The sequence below is a fragment of the Leptinotarsa decemlineata genome, unplaced genomic scaffold (assembly GCF_025532065.1).
Source record: "Leptinotarsa decemlineata unplaced genomic scaffold, Ldec_3_MD MMD2_tig00004307_RagTag_RagTag, whole genome shotgun sequence".
Taxonomy (NCBI): domain Eukaryota; kingdom Metazoa; phylum Arthropoda; class Insecta; order Coleoptera; family Chrysomelidae; genus Leptinotarsa; species Leptinotarsa decemlineata.
In genome coordinates, this window is record NW_027412606.1 from 5,246,468 (window position 1) to 5,259,051 (window position 12,584).

Sequence of the window (12,584 nt, forward strand, 5' to 3'; positions counted from 1 at the left end):
CTTGATTATACGATGAGAAAGTTGAAACAATTAATAAATTTAACGTTTGAAATGATATTGATTAAGTACTGGTCAGGCAGTGATTTTCAATTCATATAATTCATATAATTCATATAATTGATTTATTCATGGGCGTCGAAAACGGGGGACAAGGGGGGCAGTTGCCCCCTCTAGAGATCTAATGTAGCTAGCAACAAAGCGACCAAAGAGATTAATTGAATTCACAAGGTTTAATGTATATTGTAGAAAGTATTGAAATATTCAGAATAACATTAAGATTTTGACATCCGTTTTTGAAATCGACGCCATTATCATCACGACTATATCAGATTTGCCATTAAACAGTGTAAAAATATGTAGGTAGGAAATAGGAAATTGTATGAGGCATACCCAAAGTAGAAGTTATTGTTACGAACATACAATTTTAATTGGTTTTGTGGACAATATCATCTGTAAGTGTAAGTGTAAGAAACACCTACAGGTGGTTTGAAAACCACCTTGAAAATCCGGAAAAAGTGACAGACGAAATTATAAAGGAAGCTACTGCTGTTGCGGAGAAAGTCGGACAGGAGGAGGACATTACATCAATGCCTATTACGGGGAAACAGCGCCATAGAAGCAATCATCCAGCAGAAAGCCCTTCAGAATACTGGAAGAGGTATTTAGTAATACCATACTTGGATTCAATTATCACCTCCCTTGAAGTACGTTTTGCTGAAGAAAACACGCCATCGTTCGCATTATCTAAGTTACACCCGGTGTAGATGCAAAAGATGACAACTGAAAATCTGAAACAAAGTTGTGAATCTATTGCCTAGTTTTATGATTTACCGAACATAAAGAATGAAATCGAACTTTGGCAGCAATTGTGGCACGATAGGCTTAATCTAACAAATCTTACAGTTGTTGATGTCCTAAATTGTGCTGTCGAGGCCTTGTGAAGTTTTATACATTGATATCAGAACCTTTCTTATTACAATCGTCATCAAGGCAAAGACTTCAAAAATGTAACGCTTCATGCTTTCGACTGTACCAGGCGTTCATATTTTTTATCCTCCATAATACTACCCCATTGCCCCCCCTTAGTCAAAGCTGGCGACGCCCTTGGATTCAATTATTGAAGATGATATTCACCAGATTTGGCGTCTGAAACTTTTTTCTGTTCCCAAGACAGTAGAGACCCATGAAAGGACGACAGCATTTTGCGACGATTGAGGAGATAAAAACCGAGAGATAAAAACTGAGAGAGTTCAAGGACATACCAATAATTTCATATCAGAACTACTTTGAGGATTGGAAAAATGCTGGCACAAGTGTATTTTATCTTAGAGGGACTATTTTGGAGGAAACAGAATAAAAATTGGTGAAAAAAAAAATGAAAATTCATCTTACCTGTGCAAAAAAAATTGCACAGGTAGGGGAGACTGGGGCAAGATGAGATAGCTAAGACAAAACTCGTTATACAAGGAAAATTAAACTCTTTAATAACATTCTTTAACAAAAGAGGTAACCATTATACATTTCTCTCTTATAATTAAACGTTGTAGCATGCAAAATCACAGAACTTTTTTTGGCAAATAATGAAAAAATAAACTCGGCAAATTTCCCGTTTTGCCCCATAACTGGGCTAAGATGGGAAACGCTGTAGGGCAAAACGAGTACGCTTTTTAATCGGGTAGACAGCGTTCACAAATGTGTGCCTCTTTATCTTCCTCATCTACTCCGGCACATGAATTATGCGCCCAACCGTGGCACACGCCGCAGATGACCCAACATTCTGTTGAATCTGAGTATAAGTACCCACAATAGATGCAAGCATAGTCATCATCCTCTTCTTGGGATGAACTATATTCCGATTCAGTTTCTTTTTTGCACCTTTTGGTTTGACGCTTTTTCTGCAGGTTTTCCTTGTCAGTTGTCTTTTTAATCTTCTTTGCAGTCTTTTTACCAGGTTTCTTTATTTGTTTTTTACCTTTTACAGTCACTTGATTATCAGTACATAGAAAATGTTATTTTAATCACAAGGGCGGGGCAAAACGGGATAGTACCCATTATGCCCCGATCATCTTGCCCCGATCCACACGTAGGTAAAAAAAATGACGCAATTCTAACCTCAAACTTTATCGACGAAAAAATCTGGTTTGAATTTAATGTTTTGAACTACTATAATAAGCTCGGGATTGAAATAATACATTAACACAGGTACTTACATGTCTGTACATCAGTTTTCGAATCAAATATCGCGTAAAAACACTTGCAATGTCACTTTTTTCTCTCTGCAACGCAAAAAACGAGTTCTAACCTGTTCGCTCTGCTTGGACACACTAGCGGAGAGTGAAGTTCGTGCAAATGGCGCTGTCGCCGCTCCGAACACGATTACTATTCACGCACACAAGCTTACTTCCCGTGCTGCCCCGAACTTCATCTTGTCCCGGTCTCCCCTAGCGTACAAGTCTACGGAACAAAAGTGCATTCGTTTTGATTGAAAATCCAATTTCAGCTGCTCAAGTATTCTTTCCGGGATCAATTTCTAGCTTTAGAAGGCACTTCAGGGACTCGTTACATTTTTAATAAAATTTTCATTGTACATTTTCGTTTCACAAGTTTAGAATTTTCATTAATTGTTGAAAACGTCACACTTGTCATACTAGGATTAACTTTCAGTCAGCATAACGTCAAAATTTCAAAATATCTTCATCAAAATTTTCATTTCATTACCATTTCATGAATTTGATAATAACAATTCATGTAACTTTACAACGAAAATCAAATTTCATTTATACCGTATAAAATATTCAGAAATTCCAAAACTGTAGTGCAACCGTTGTCGTTGAAAAAATGGGAAATTTTCAAAGTGGATGTGACCTTCGCGACCAAGAAGCTGAGAAGATTCCTAGTAATATATCGTAAGTGATTGAAAGTGGTATTTATTTTGATTTGGTAATTACACTCATCAATAACTACAAATCTATAGTTGTTCAATGGAACCTGGTACAAATATGATTTGACAACCTACGTTGAATTAACTTTTTTCGAAGAAAATTGAATTTTTATACTCGTCAAGTTAGTTAAGGCTTGTGATATTTATAATATCGCCTATCTCCATTGGTTTGTTTGTTTCGTTTTGCCATAGATCTTTTCAGTGACATCAGAGATTCGTTTTTTGGAAATTTTGCCTTTGAAAGTCAAAATTTCAACTCCAAATTTCGAATTCGATTTCAAAATTTTGACAAACATTTCATTTGTTATTGTGATCAACCAACAATGTTAATGATTCTATTTCGAACGATGCAAGACAAGGTAGGCCATTCCTGTCAGTTCACCGTCCAGATCAAAATCTTCAGATGATGTGGTGCTGCAGGTTTTTCCGAGTTTTCCTGCAGCTGAAAAAGCAAATGCCTCACTGGAATCAATAAAGTCGCCCCGCAGCGCCGATTGATTTTCATTGTTGTTTTATAATTTCATGATTTATATTTAGGACTTTTCATTCATGAATTGGCGAAAGGAAGCCATCTCGAAGAAATGTCAAGTCCATATTTCGATTTAAAAGTCGAAATCCCGAGTTTGAAGTAGTAATTTCAAGAATTGTCTCAAAATTTTGTCTTCTAGATCGAAATTTCGAAAAAAAACTTCTAGTTTTGAAGTCGGAGTTTCCAAGATATAAATAAAAAAATAAGTCACCCTCTTGCGCTTCATTAGTTTGGCTACTAACTATATTCCACCGTAATCGTCTCGCAGTCAATGACGGATGTGCTTCTTTTCAATTATAAATTTACTCAGTTAACTAGTTTAGTGATCCCATAATTTTTCTGAAGAAAGGTTGGTTAGGTAACAGGATCGATCCTTCCCTAAAAAAACAATTGTTTCCTTTGAAGCAATTTCAATGTCATAGGTACTACTCACTGAATAAACTATTATTCCCTTTCCTATCCTCTTTTCTGAATATTCTGAATAGTACCTAACACTTTCTAATAGGATCATTCCCTCTACCTTCCTAAAAATTCTCAAAAAAATATGGTACCTAACTTTTGATTCACTGCCACATTCATCAGCGTAAGACCCACATAGCTAATCTGGTAAAGCCTCCTAGATATGATCTACCGAAATTATATTATTATTTTTCCAAACCTAAGTTTGTGCTGGTCAGGCCCTATCCACCGAAGCCTCGATACATTCGGGAGAACGCGCCAGCATTATCTACAAACGAACACTTTCCACATCGTGGCGTAAGTGATCATTGGGTCCGAGAATCATGTGCCCTGAGTAATCACAGTGAGTCAAGAATGACAGTCATCTGCATTCGCCCGGTTGAGATTTCTGCTGGCATGATTCTGAGATTTGGTAGTAGAGAGGGCATCATTTCACCAAAGATAGTCAGAAGAACCATCTTGACAGAGTGGTCTAGATGGAGTCTGCGGAATTCGAAAACAAAAACTTGATATTTCATCCGCCTTTCCTCCTCTTTTTGGACTATATTCGTTTCACCAGGAGCTGAAAACTCCTCTACGAATATCGTCTTGCTCTGGTTGTCGAGAAGGACTACATCAGACTGATTAGCTTGTATGAGCCTGAGGATGGGGAATAAATAGTCAATAGTCACAACGGATTCAATATCCATTCGGAGCGTAGGGCAACACTTGTGTCTTAACGATACCGTAACAGTGCCGTATATAGTATTCAAGCACTTTCAGGACCGATGGATATAGGTTGAGACTGCATATGCTGGATATGCTGACAGCAAGTGCATTAGGGTCTTGAGCGCCTCGCGGCAGGCCCTTCAATGTTATTGAAGGAGACCCTATGCATTGGCTTATCCTTGTGTTTCCGCAGAAGTGAGGTGATCACTGCGGCTTGTATATGCGCCTCTTGCTGGACGAGTTCCAATTTGGTAATAGAGTTGTTATCACCTAGTGCAGTGTCGAGTTTACCAGCTTCTCGGGCAGTTGATCTAAAGCGAAATACTCCAATTCCTGCTCTCTCATAGTCGCGGACCATGCAGGGTCACTATTATTTTTACTGAATGAATGCTAATTTTGCAACATATTGTCAATTTTCATTAAAGCTTTTATAGCACCTGAAATAATCCCACCCACATACTTGGACGTGTATTTTGATTGTTTTTATTAACATGTTTAGGTATAGTTTACTTGAACCACAAGAAGCATTATTTTATATATTAAAATTGATGCATATGTTTTGTATATGTACTCAGTGTAGTGAACTGTCGATCATCTTAAAACTATTGTAAAGAGATCGCCTGAGAAAGAACCTGGAAACTCCTTCAACAGAGTAGGAGTTGGTTCAGAATCATCACAAGGCCACTAAATACTGTTCAATCAGAAGATACTTCAACAGACAAAGTGGAATAAGAGAAAACACGTCAATCGGCTACAATTGACATACATTGATGTTCTATTTACTTTCAGTGCCTCAGTAGTTTTATGGTCGTTAGTTCACTTGATTGCCTTTTTCAGCAAATACGAGGGTGATCCCAAAAGTACCAGGCCCAACAAAAAAAACAGACAAATTCTGAAAATGTAGCTCTATACACTTTTCCCAACGACGTTTAATGAGTTCGATACCGTTTTTGTAATGAGAAATGTCTTGCTCCTCAAAGTAGCCATTACCTGCCGACATCATTTTTCTATCGTTGGAAAATATTTGATCATTGAACTACTTTTTCAAGTTTAGGCACAGAAAATAATCCGAGGGACTAAATCTGGCGTAAAGGGTGTATGAGTTAGCGATTCAAACTTTAATTTGTCAATTTTGTTCATTGCGATAATGGATTTGTGAGCTGGTGCATCGTCTTGATGAAACAACAATTTTCTCTTAGTCAAATGCAGCAATTTTTACTTGATTTCTTCACTTAAACATTGTAATAAGTTCGCATGATACTCGCTGTTGACAGTTTCACCTTTTTTATGATAGTCGATGAAAATTATCTCACGCGCATTTAAAAAAACCGATGCCATGACTTTGTCTGTAAATGAAACTGTCTTCGCCTTCTTTGGAGCCAGTTGTCCCTTTTGAATACACTTTTTTTATTGATGTTTTGTCTCGAGTGTATAGTGATAAACCCACGTTTCATCCATGATTATAAAACGACGCAAGAATTCTCCTTTGTTACTGTAAAACTTCGCTAAACACTCGATTGAAACATCATCACGACACTGTTCTTGCTTGAGTGTGAGCAAACGCGGCACCCATCTCACACACAGCTTTCTCATGTCCAAATTTTCAGATAAAATACGATGTACCGCACTTTTTGAAATGCCTACCAAGTCTGCTAGCTCGCGCACTTTCAGTCCAAAATCATTCAGTACCGCTCCGTGGATTTTCTTTTTCGACCACTGCGACGCTCGTCTTGGCATTTCTCACAGTTTGAAATCTGCTACCCAATATTTTAATTTGTAAAAGAAGTAGCAGACTCACCCAGAGTAGAATGTAGTTCAGCTTTTATATTGGTTCGCCGAAAATGTTCGCTATTGATGTCGGCCAAACAAATACTAAACAACGCAGCGTCTTCAAACTTGAATCATCTCTAGACGGCCATCTCTATCTATTGATATTCAAAGAACCTTTTAGTTCATGATCTTAGTTTCCGGAATTTCATCTGTTCGTTCAAATTTTTATTTCAGATTTCTATTAATGATGAATGTAGATTTTATCAGTGTAATCTAGGAATCATTTAAGTGAAAGTTATACTATTTTTTTCAACTGAAGGGATTGAAACCGATTTTTTTCATGTATGGGTAATTAATAGAAACTTTCAATTTCAGAGAAATCACTACTAACCTGATCCTCGCCTTGCTGGATGGAGTATTTTATCCTTGTGTGATACTGGGAAGAGCAACTTGCATATTGGACGGCTACAGAGTTTATGTCTTTCATTTCAAAGAAGAAACCGAAATACCCGGAACAAATATCATTGGAAATTTGAGAACGTTAATGAATTGCGAAGTAAACTACTCAGATGAAAATGGAAAAACGTGTACAGGAATAATCAGAGGAACGGACTACAGAAGTCATGAAACTAATCAACCCATGAATTTTTTCATCTGTGACTCCAATACCCGTGCTTTTACGTGGGTTTCACTACCGTTTATCCATTTAACTAGGGAACAAGCTCGTGTACTTTTCTGCTAATTATTTTTACTTCATGCCAATATAGTTCTGTTGCTTGCAAAGTTGTTGCATCTAGAGTTACCCCAGCCATGCATAGTGGTCACTGGTGGTGGAAGCCATTTTACTGAAATGTATGTTTTTGGTTGTTTCAATTTCGCATTAATCCACCTCTCCTCTCAATAAAATTTCCAAGACAAATTGATAGACACCTCTATCAAGCTCAACTTGTAAGTCGTATTGAGAAAAATATTTTTTACTGCTTAATTTTCATAAGAAAATATAATTGAATGCGGTTTTGTGAGCTTTGCGTTGAGCTGACACAATATCCATGATAATAATCAAGCAATTTTCACGAACGAAATTTTTATTCTACACGGGTTTCGCTGACACCGTAGCTTCATCTGTAGTAATAGTACAGAAACTGGTCTACAATTGTTATATAGGGCGTTCCAACAAGAACTGTAAGTCAGAAAAGGATGTTTAATTGAAAATTTTTAAGAACACGTCAATTTTTATTTCTATGGGGACTAATTCTGATATGGAAATCATACCCGAAACTTCACCCGCTGCGGTCAGCAACTACCCCCTTTATTTTTTTCAATAACATAGGGGGTCGAGTTATACATAACTTGTCACGTCTTTTGTCTCTCTATTACTACTGTAATACTGTAATTTTTTTCGACATTGGTTCATTCGTTTTTGAGAAGTTAAATGTTGAACGTTTTACTTAAGAAAGAACAGAAAATTCTATTGAGGAAATCAACAAAAGTAAAATCAATGACAACACAATCAACGGATAAAGTGTTCAAAATGACCTCAGTCTAGTTCCATACAGTAATATAGTCTAGTTTCGAAACTGATCTTTACATTTTATTGAAGATGTCCCGAGTCAGAAATCGGCATTCCTGAACTATTCTCTGTCGCAGATCTTTCAGATTTGTAGAATTTATTTGATTAGTAGTAACTGTGTTGAAATGGACGACACTCTTAGTTTTTTCTCAACTGGTACTTTTTGTTAAATCTAGTTGTCGCAGAACAAAAAGCAAATAGTTGGCCACTCTCAGTTCATCACGAATTATTATTCAGTCATCCTTGTTCACTGTGTTCCAACATGGTTTATTCTACTGAAAGAAGAATAGAAATTGTTGCAACCTTTTATCGAAATAATGAATGTGCTAAAGCTGCTGCAAGAATTTTTAATACGTGAGCCATCAAAACGTTAAACAGTTAATGGATAAGTTTGGAATTTCAGGTTCTGTTTACAACAGAAAACATGAAGTATCCCGTCCTGTCAAAAATGACGGGGTTGAAGTTGCAGTTTTAGGACATGTAGGTACAAATGGATAATCGACAATCTATCAGACAAATTGCTGGAGCGTCTGGGGTATCAGCTACTAATGTTTTTCGGATATTGAAAGTCTATAAATTCCATCCTTTCAAAATAAGGCTAGTTCAGGAATTAAACGAAGATGATCCCGATCGTCGACTTCAGTTTTGTGAGATGTTCAGTAAGAAATTGACCAATAACCCGTATCAGTATACAATACATGTTTTTCAGACGAAAGCTGTTTCATGTCGAATGGTAAAGTGAATAGACATAATTGTCGTTACTGGAGCAATGTGAATCCTCATTTGGTGATGGAAACACATTCACAAACTCCACAAAAATTGAATATCTGGGTCGGCATTCTTGGTACTCATATTGTTGGACCATTGGAGGTAATCTCAATGGAGACACATGCTTAAATCGGTTACAAGACTGTAGATCATATGATTACACAAATTTTAGAAAATGATGACAATTTAGTAGAAAATGAAATAATATTCCAGCAGGATGGTGCACCCCACATTTGGAGTAAAAGTTTTTGGGCGAACGTTTTCTAATGCATTGGATCGAAGGGGTTCAGTGGAGTGGCCAGCTAGATCACCTGATCTCATACCGATGGACTTCTTTCTGTGAGGACACCTGATGTCGGAACTGTACAAATCTAGAAAACCAGCGATAGAGAATTGTTCGAGAATACCGATATGCTGACTGCGGACATCTTGAATAATATACGGAACGCTTTCGAGAGTAGACTGTATTATTGTATGGAACTAGGTGGAGGTCATTTTGAACAATTTATCCGACAGCGAATTTTCTGTATTTTCTAAAATAAAACGTTCAACATCAAATTCCTCGATAACGAATGAACCAATTTCTAAAAAAATTACAAAGGTAATAAAGGGACAAAAGACCTTTTAAATGATATATCACTCGACCCTCATGCCATTGAAAAAAACTGGGGGGATAGTTGCTGACCGCAGGGGGGTGAAGTTTCGGGTATGATTTCCATATCAAAATTAGTCCCCCTAGAAATAAAAATTGACGTGTTCTTTGAAATTTTCGATTACATGTCTTTTTCTGACGTACAGGGGAGGTCAAGTTTTCGTTGAAACGCCCTGTATAGAACAGTAATACTGACCTCACTTGATTGGTTAATGATAAATGAGATACCAGGTAGAATTTGAAAAACTATTGAAATCCCAGCAGGTAAATTTTGAATATGAATTATTCTTGGCATTATAAGAAAGTTAACTAGTTTTTTATCGACCTTTTTTGGGTAATTGTTACCTTCCACAAAAAAAATGACCCGCCCGATACTTTATTAAGCCCTATACTTTAAGCCCATGTAGTACTCTGAATTTACGCATTAATTTATCGGGGTAAACTAAAAAGTTTGCCCTTTCTACACGTGTATATAGTTCTCCATTACCATTTTCATATTTTTTAGATTGTGGAAGGTGAACATATAAGTCTAAAGCCGGATTTGACACTTTAAAGTCGAAATAATGATTTTTAAGTCGTGATTCTGAACTCATGAAATAAAGACGTGAGTAATTAGGAAAGAAACGAAAAGAAAATGTGTAGGATTCAACTAACGAAGAATTGAATCACTTTTGACTGCGCCAGAGAAATTTTGCTCATCTGTGTGAGAAATTAGAGTGTGTGCTCGTTTCAATTGAAGGTTAGAGAAACCTAAGATTTCACTCACAACTATATACATTTATGTCAAATGAGATGTGACGAAAAATAATTGGCAAGTGCTTTTACTGTGTCAATGTTCTCAATTAAAGTTATTTTTGAAACCCCTAACCATAGGTTCAACCAACATTTCACAATATTGAAGAATATGATAGTTGCAATTTTCGTAAATATTCAACTTTGATGATAACTGTTGAATCATACCAATTACCTACCATAGGCTCCGCTTTTCCCGAAACTGACGTCGGCGTCGTTATGTGTGACTCAGAGAAGAGGTTGTCCCCGCATAAATTGTTCGACATATGGTACCGCCAAGCAAAATACATTCCGCGATTATTTCAACTGACACATCACGGCGGAACACATCGCGAGTGAGTCGCGAACGCGTAGCCGGGGTACCATATTAAAAGTACCGCAACACAGTGCCTTTACTTTCATCATGTTCTGTTTTGTTCTGTTGGAAATGACTCACTTTCACACTTTTCTCAACAAAAAAGAGTTATAGTGTTAAAAGTGGTACGGTTTCGAATTCTTTGATTGGATTAAATGAAGATATACGGTGAGTTACGATTACATATTGTAGGTTATGTTCGAATAGAAATTTTCGTTAATGTTATTGAATTTGAATACTCGTGTTCAATTGTTCAGTTATATAGTTTATCAAGTGATATGGACTTAGCTCGTGTAGCGCGGGCTAATTCAAATTTTAACACTGTGAGACAGATATCTATACCACAGTACAGTATGGTCTAGATTCTAGATAAACGAATCCAGTCAAGGGCCACGAGCACAGGCAATAAATAGTCGGAATTCATTGAAGTTGAACTTGATAATTTTGCACAAGGTTGAGTTTGATAATTTCCAAACAAGGTCGAATTTGAATAATGACTATTAAGTACTGATTATTCAGTTCCACGCGACGAAATAAAATTATGGATGGGTACCTACTGACGTAGATGAGTGCTGGACTATTTTTAGGACAGCAAAAAATTGATGAATGATAAAAGAATGAAGATTTGCTGAAAAGGTTGGGATATATTGTGTTTATAACAGAAAAAATTAATAAAAGTCGATCCAAGGTACTGGGTATGAAATAGAGTGAAAATAATAATAGTCTTCATTATCATTACCCATTACATGTTTGGAAAACAGTAAGATTTCGGATTATAGACTTATAAAGATAATAAAGGGCGAAGTTCGACTTTGAAGCAGGAAATGCTACTCTGTTGCTCTTCCACTCAACTCCAAAACAAAAATATCTCTATACCAAAAATGAAATCAAATAAACGGGACCAATCACAACTAAATACACCCCGATACAAATATTATTCATTTTCTATAACTTTTCAACCAGCAGCTAATTTGAAACAAGAATTCTTAAAATTATTAGCAAGAAGGTTGAATGAATACTGTTTGAACTGGAATCAGATGGAATTATGTTATAAATTTTGCAAATTTGATAACTAAGTATTAGATCTCCTGAAATATTCGCTTTCGAAAGAGGGCGAAAATAATATTTAGATCATGCACATCCGTAAGAAAGGTTATTTTTTGATATAAATACGAAATGTGCAAATCATTTCATAAAAAAGAAAGCTACAATGTAAAGTTCTTCTATTTTCCATTTTCAGCCAACCAACTTCGTGAAATTTATAAAAAATTCTTTTGCATTACCTACTTTTATCCATATATTAGACATAAACATGCATTTTACACTTATTGATATCTTTGTTTATGATTAGTTATATTGTGGTCATAAACAACATCTGCCTAATTAAAATTCGACAGCACCAAACTTTCATAAATTATAACTTTGAGCTTTGGCAGTAGAAAATGCGGCATTCCATATATCTTACGTACACAGGAGTCTCTTTGTAACAGTTTGTTGGAATGTCTTCCGAATCTCATATTGAAATCCAGCAATACACCAAAAACTTTGACTTCCTCAACAATTTCTAAGGTTTCATCATTAACAACTATATTCCTAATGCTAAGGACCAAAAACTATAGCTTTTGATTTAGAGGGATTTATAATCAAGCAGTGGTGTGAAACATTCTTGATAATTATATCCAGTTAGTTCTCCATTAGGTAATTATACTACAAGCGGTAGTATAATTACCTAATGGAGTAACAGAGAAATAGATCTGAGTATCCGTGAATGCTAGAATGTTGGTACTCCAAGTGGTCCAGTGGTTCAAGCATTGATCCTTGAGGAACTCTGTATTCGAAAAATAAATAATTGAATTGCGTTTCATCAATTTTAACATTACGATTTATTCTTCAGGTAATTTTCAAGTTACCTTCACAGCATGTGGTGAGAGACCCAATCAGTACGAAACGAGCAATGATGAAGAGTGATTGAGAGTATCAAATGCTTTATTGAAATCTTATAAAATGAGTTCAGTACAGAGTCCTTGATCCGTTAGTCTA

The 12,584-nt window shown here is 36.2% G+C and overlaps 1 protein-coding gene and 1 long non-coding RNA gene across 4 annotated transcripts in view; both read left to right on the forward strand.

Moving 5' to 3' along the window:
- The first annotated feature begins 2,113 nt into the window (after positions 1-2,113).
- On the forward strand, positions 2,114-7,190 carry LOC111503003 (uncharacterized). The gene is made up of 2 exons (XR_002721819.2): positions 2,114-2,906; positions 6,783-7,190. It is a non-coding gene; the product is annotated as an uncharacterized lncRNA (long non-coding RNA).
- A 3,290-nt stretch (positions 7,191-10,480) lies between these two features.
- LOC111503006 (Inwardly rectifying potassium channel 1) overlaps positions 10,481-12,584 on the forward strand; it is a 133,793-nt gene continuing 131,689 nt past the window's right edge. The window contains exon 1 of one of the 3 annotated variants that reach the window (XM_023157194.2): positions 10,481-10,712. The gene's annotated coding sequence lies outside the window, so the exon portion shown is untranslated. The remainder of the gene's footprint in view (positions 10,713-12,584) is intronic. The other 2 variants (XM_023157193.2, XM_023157195.2) reach the window with 2 other exon arrangements.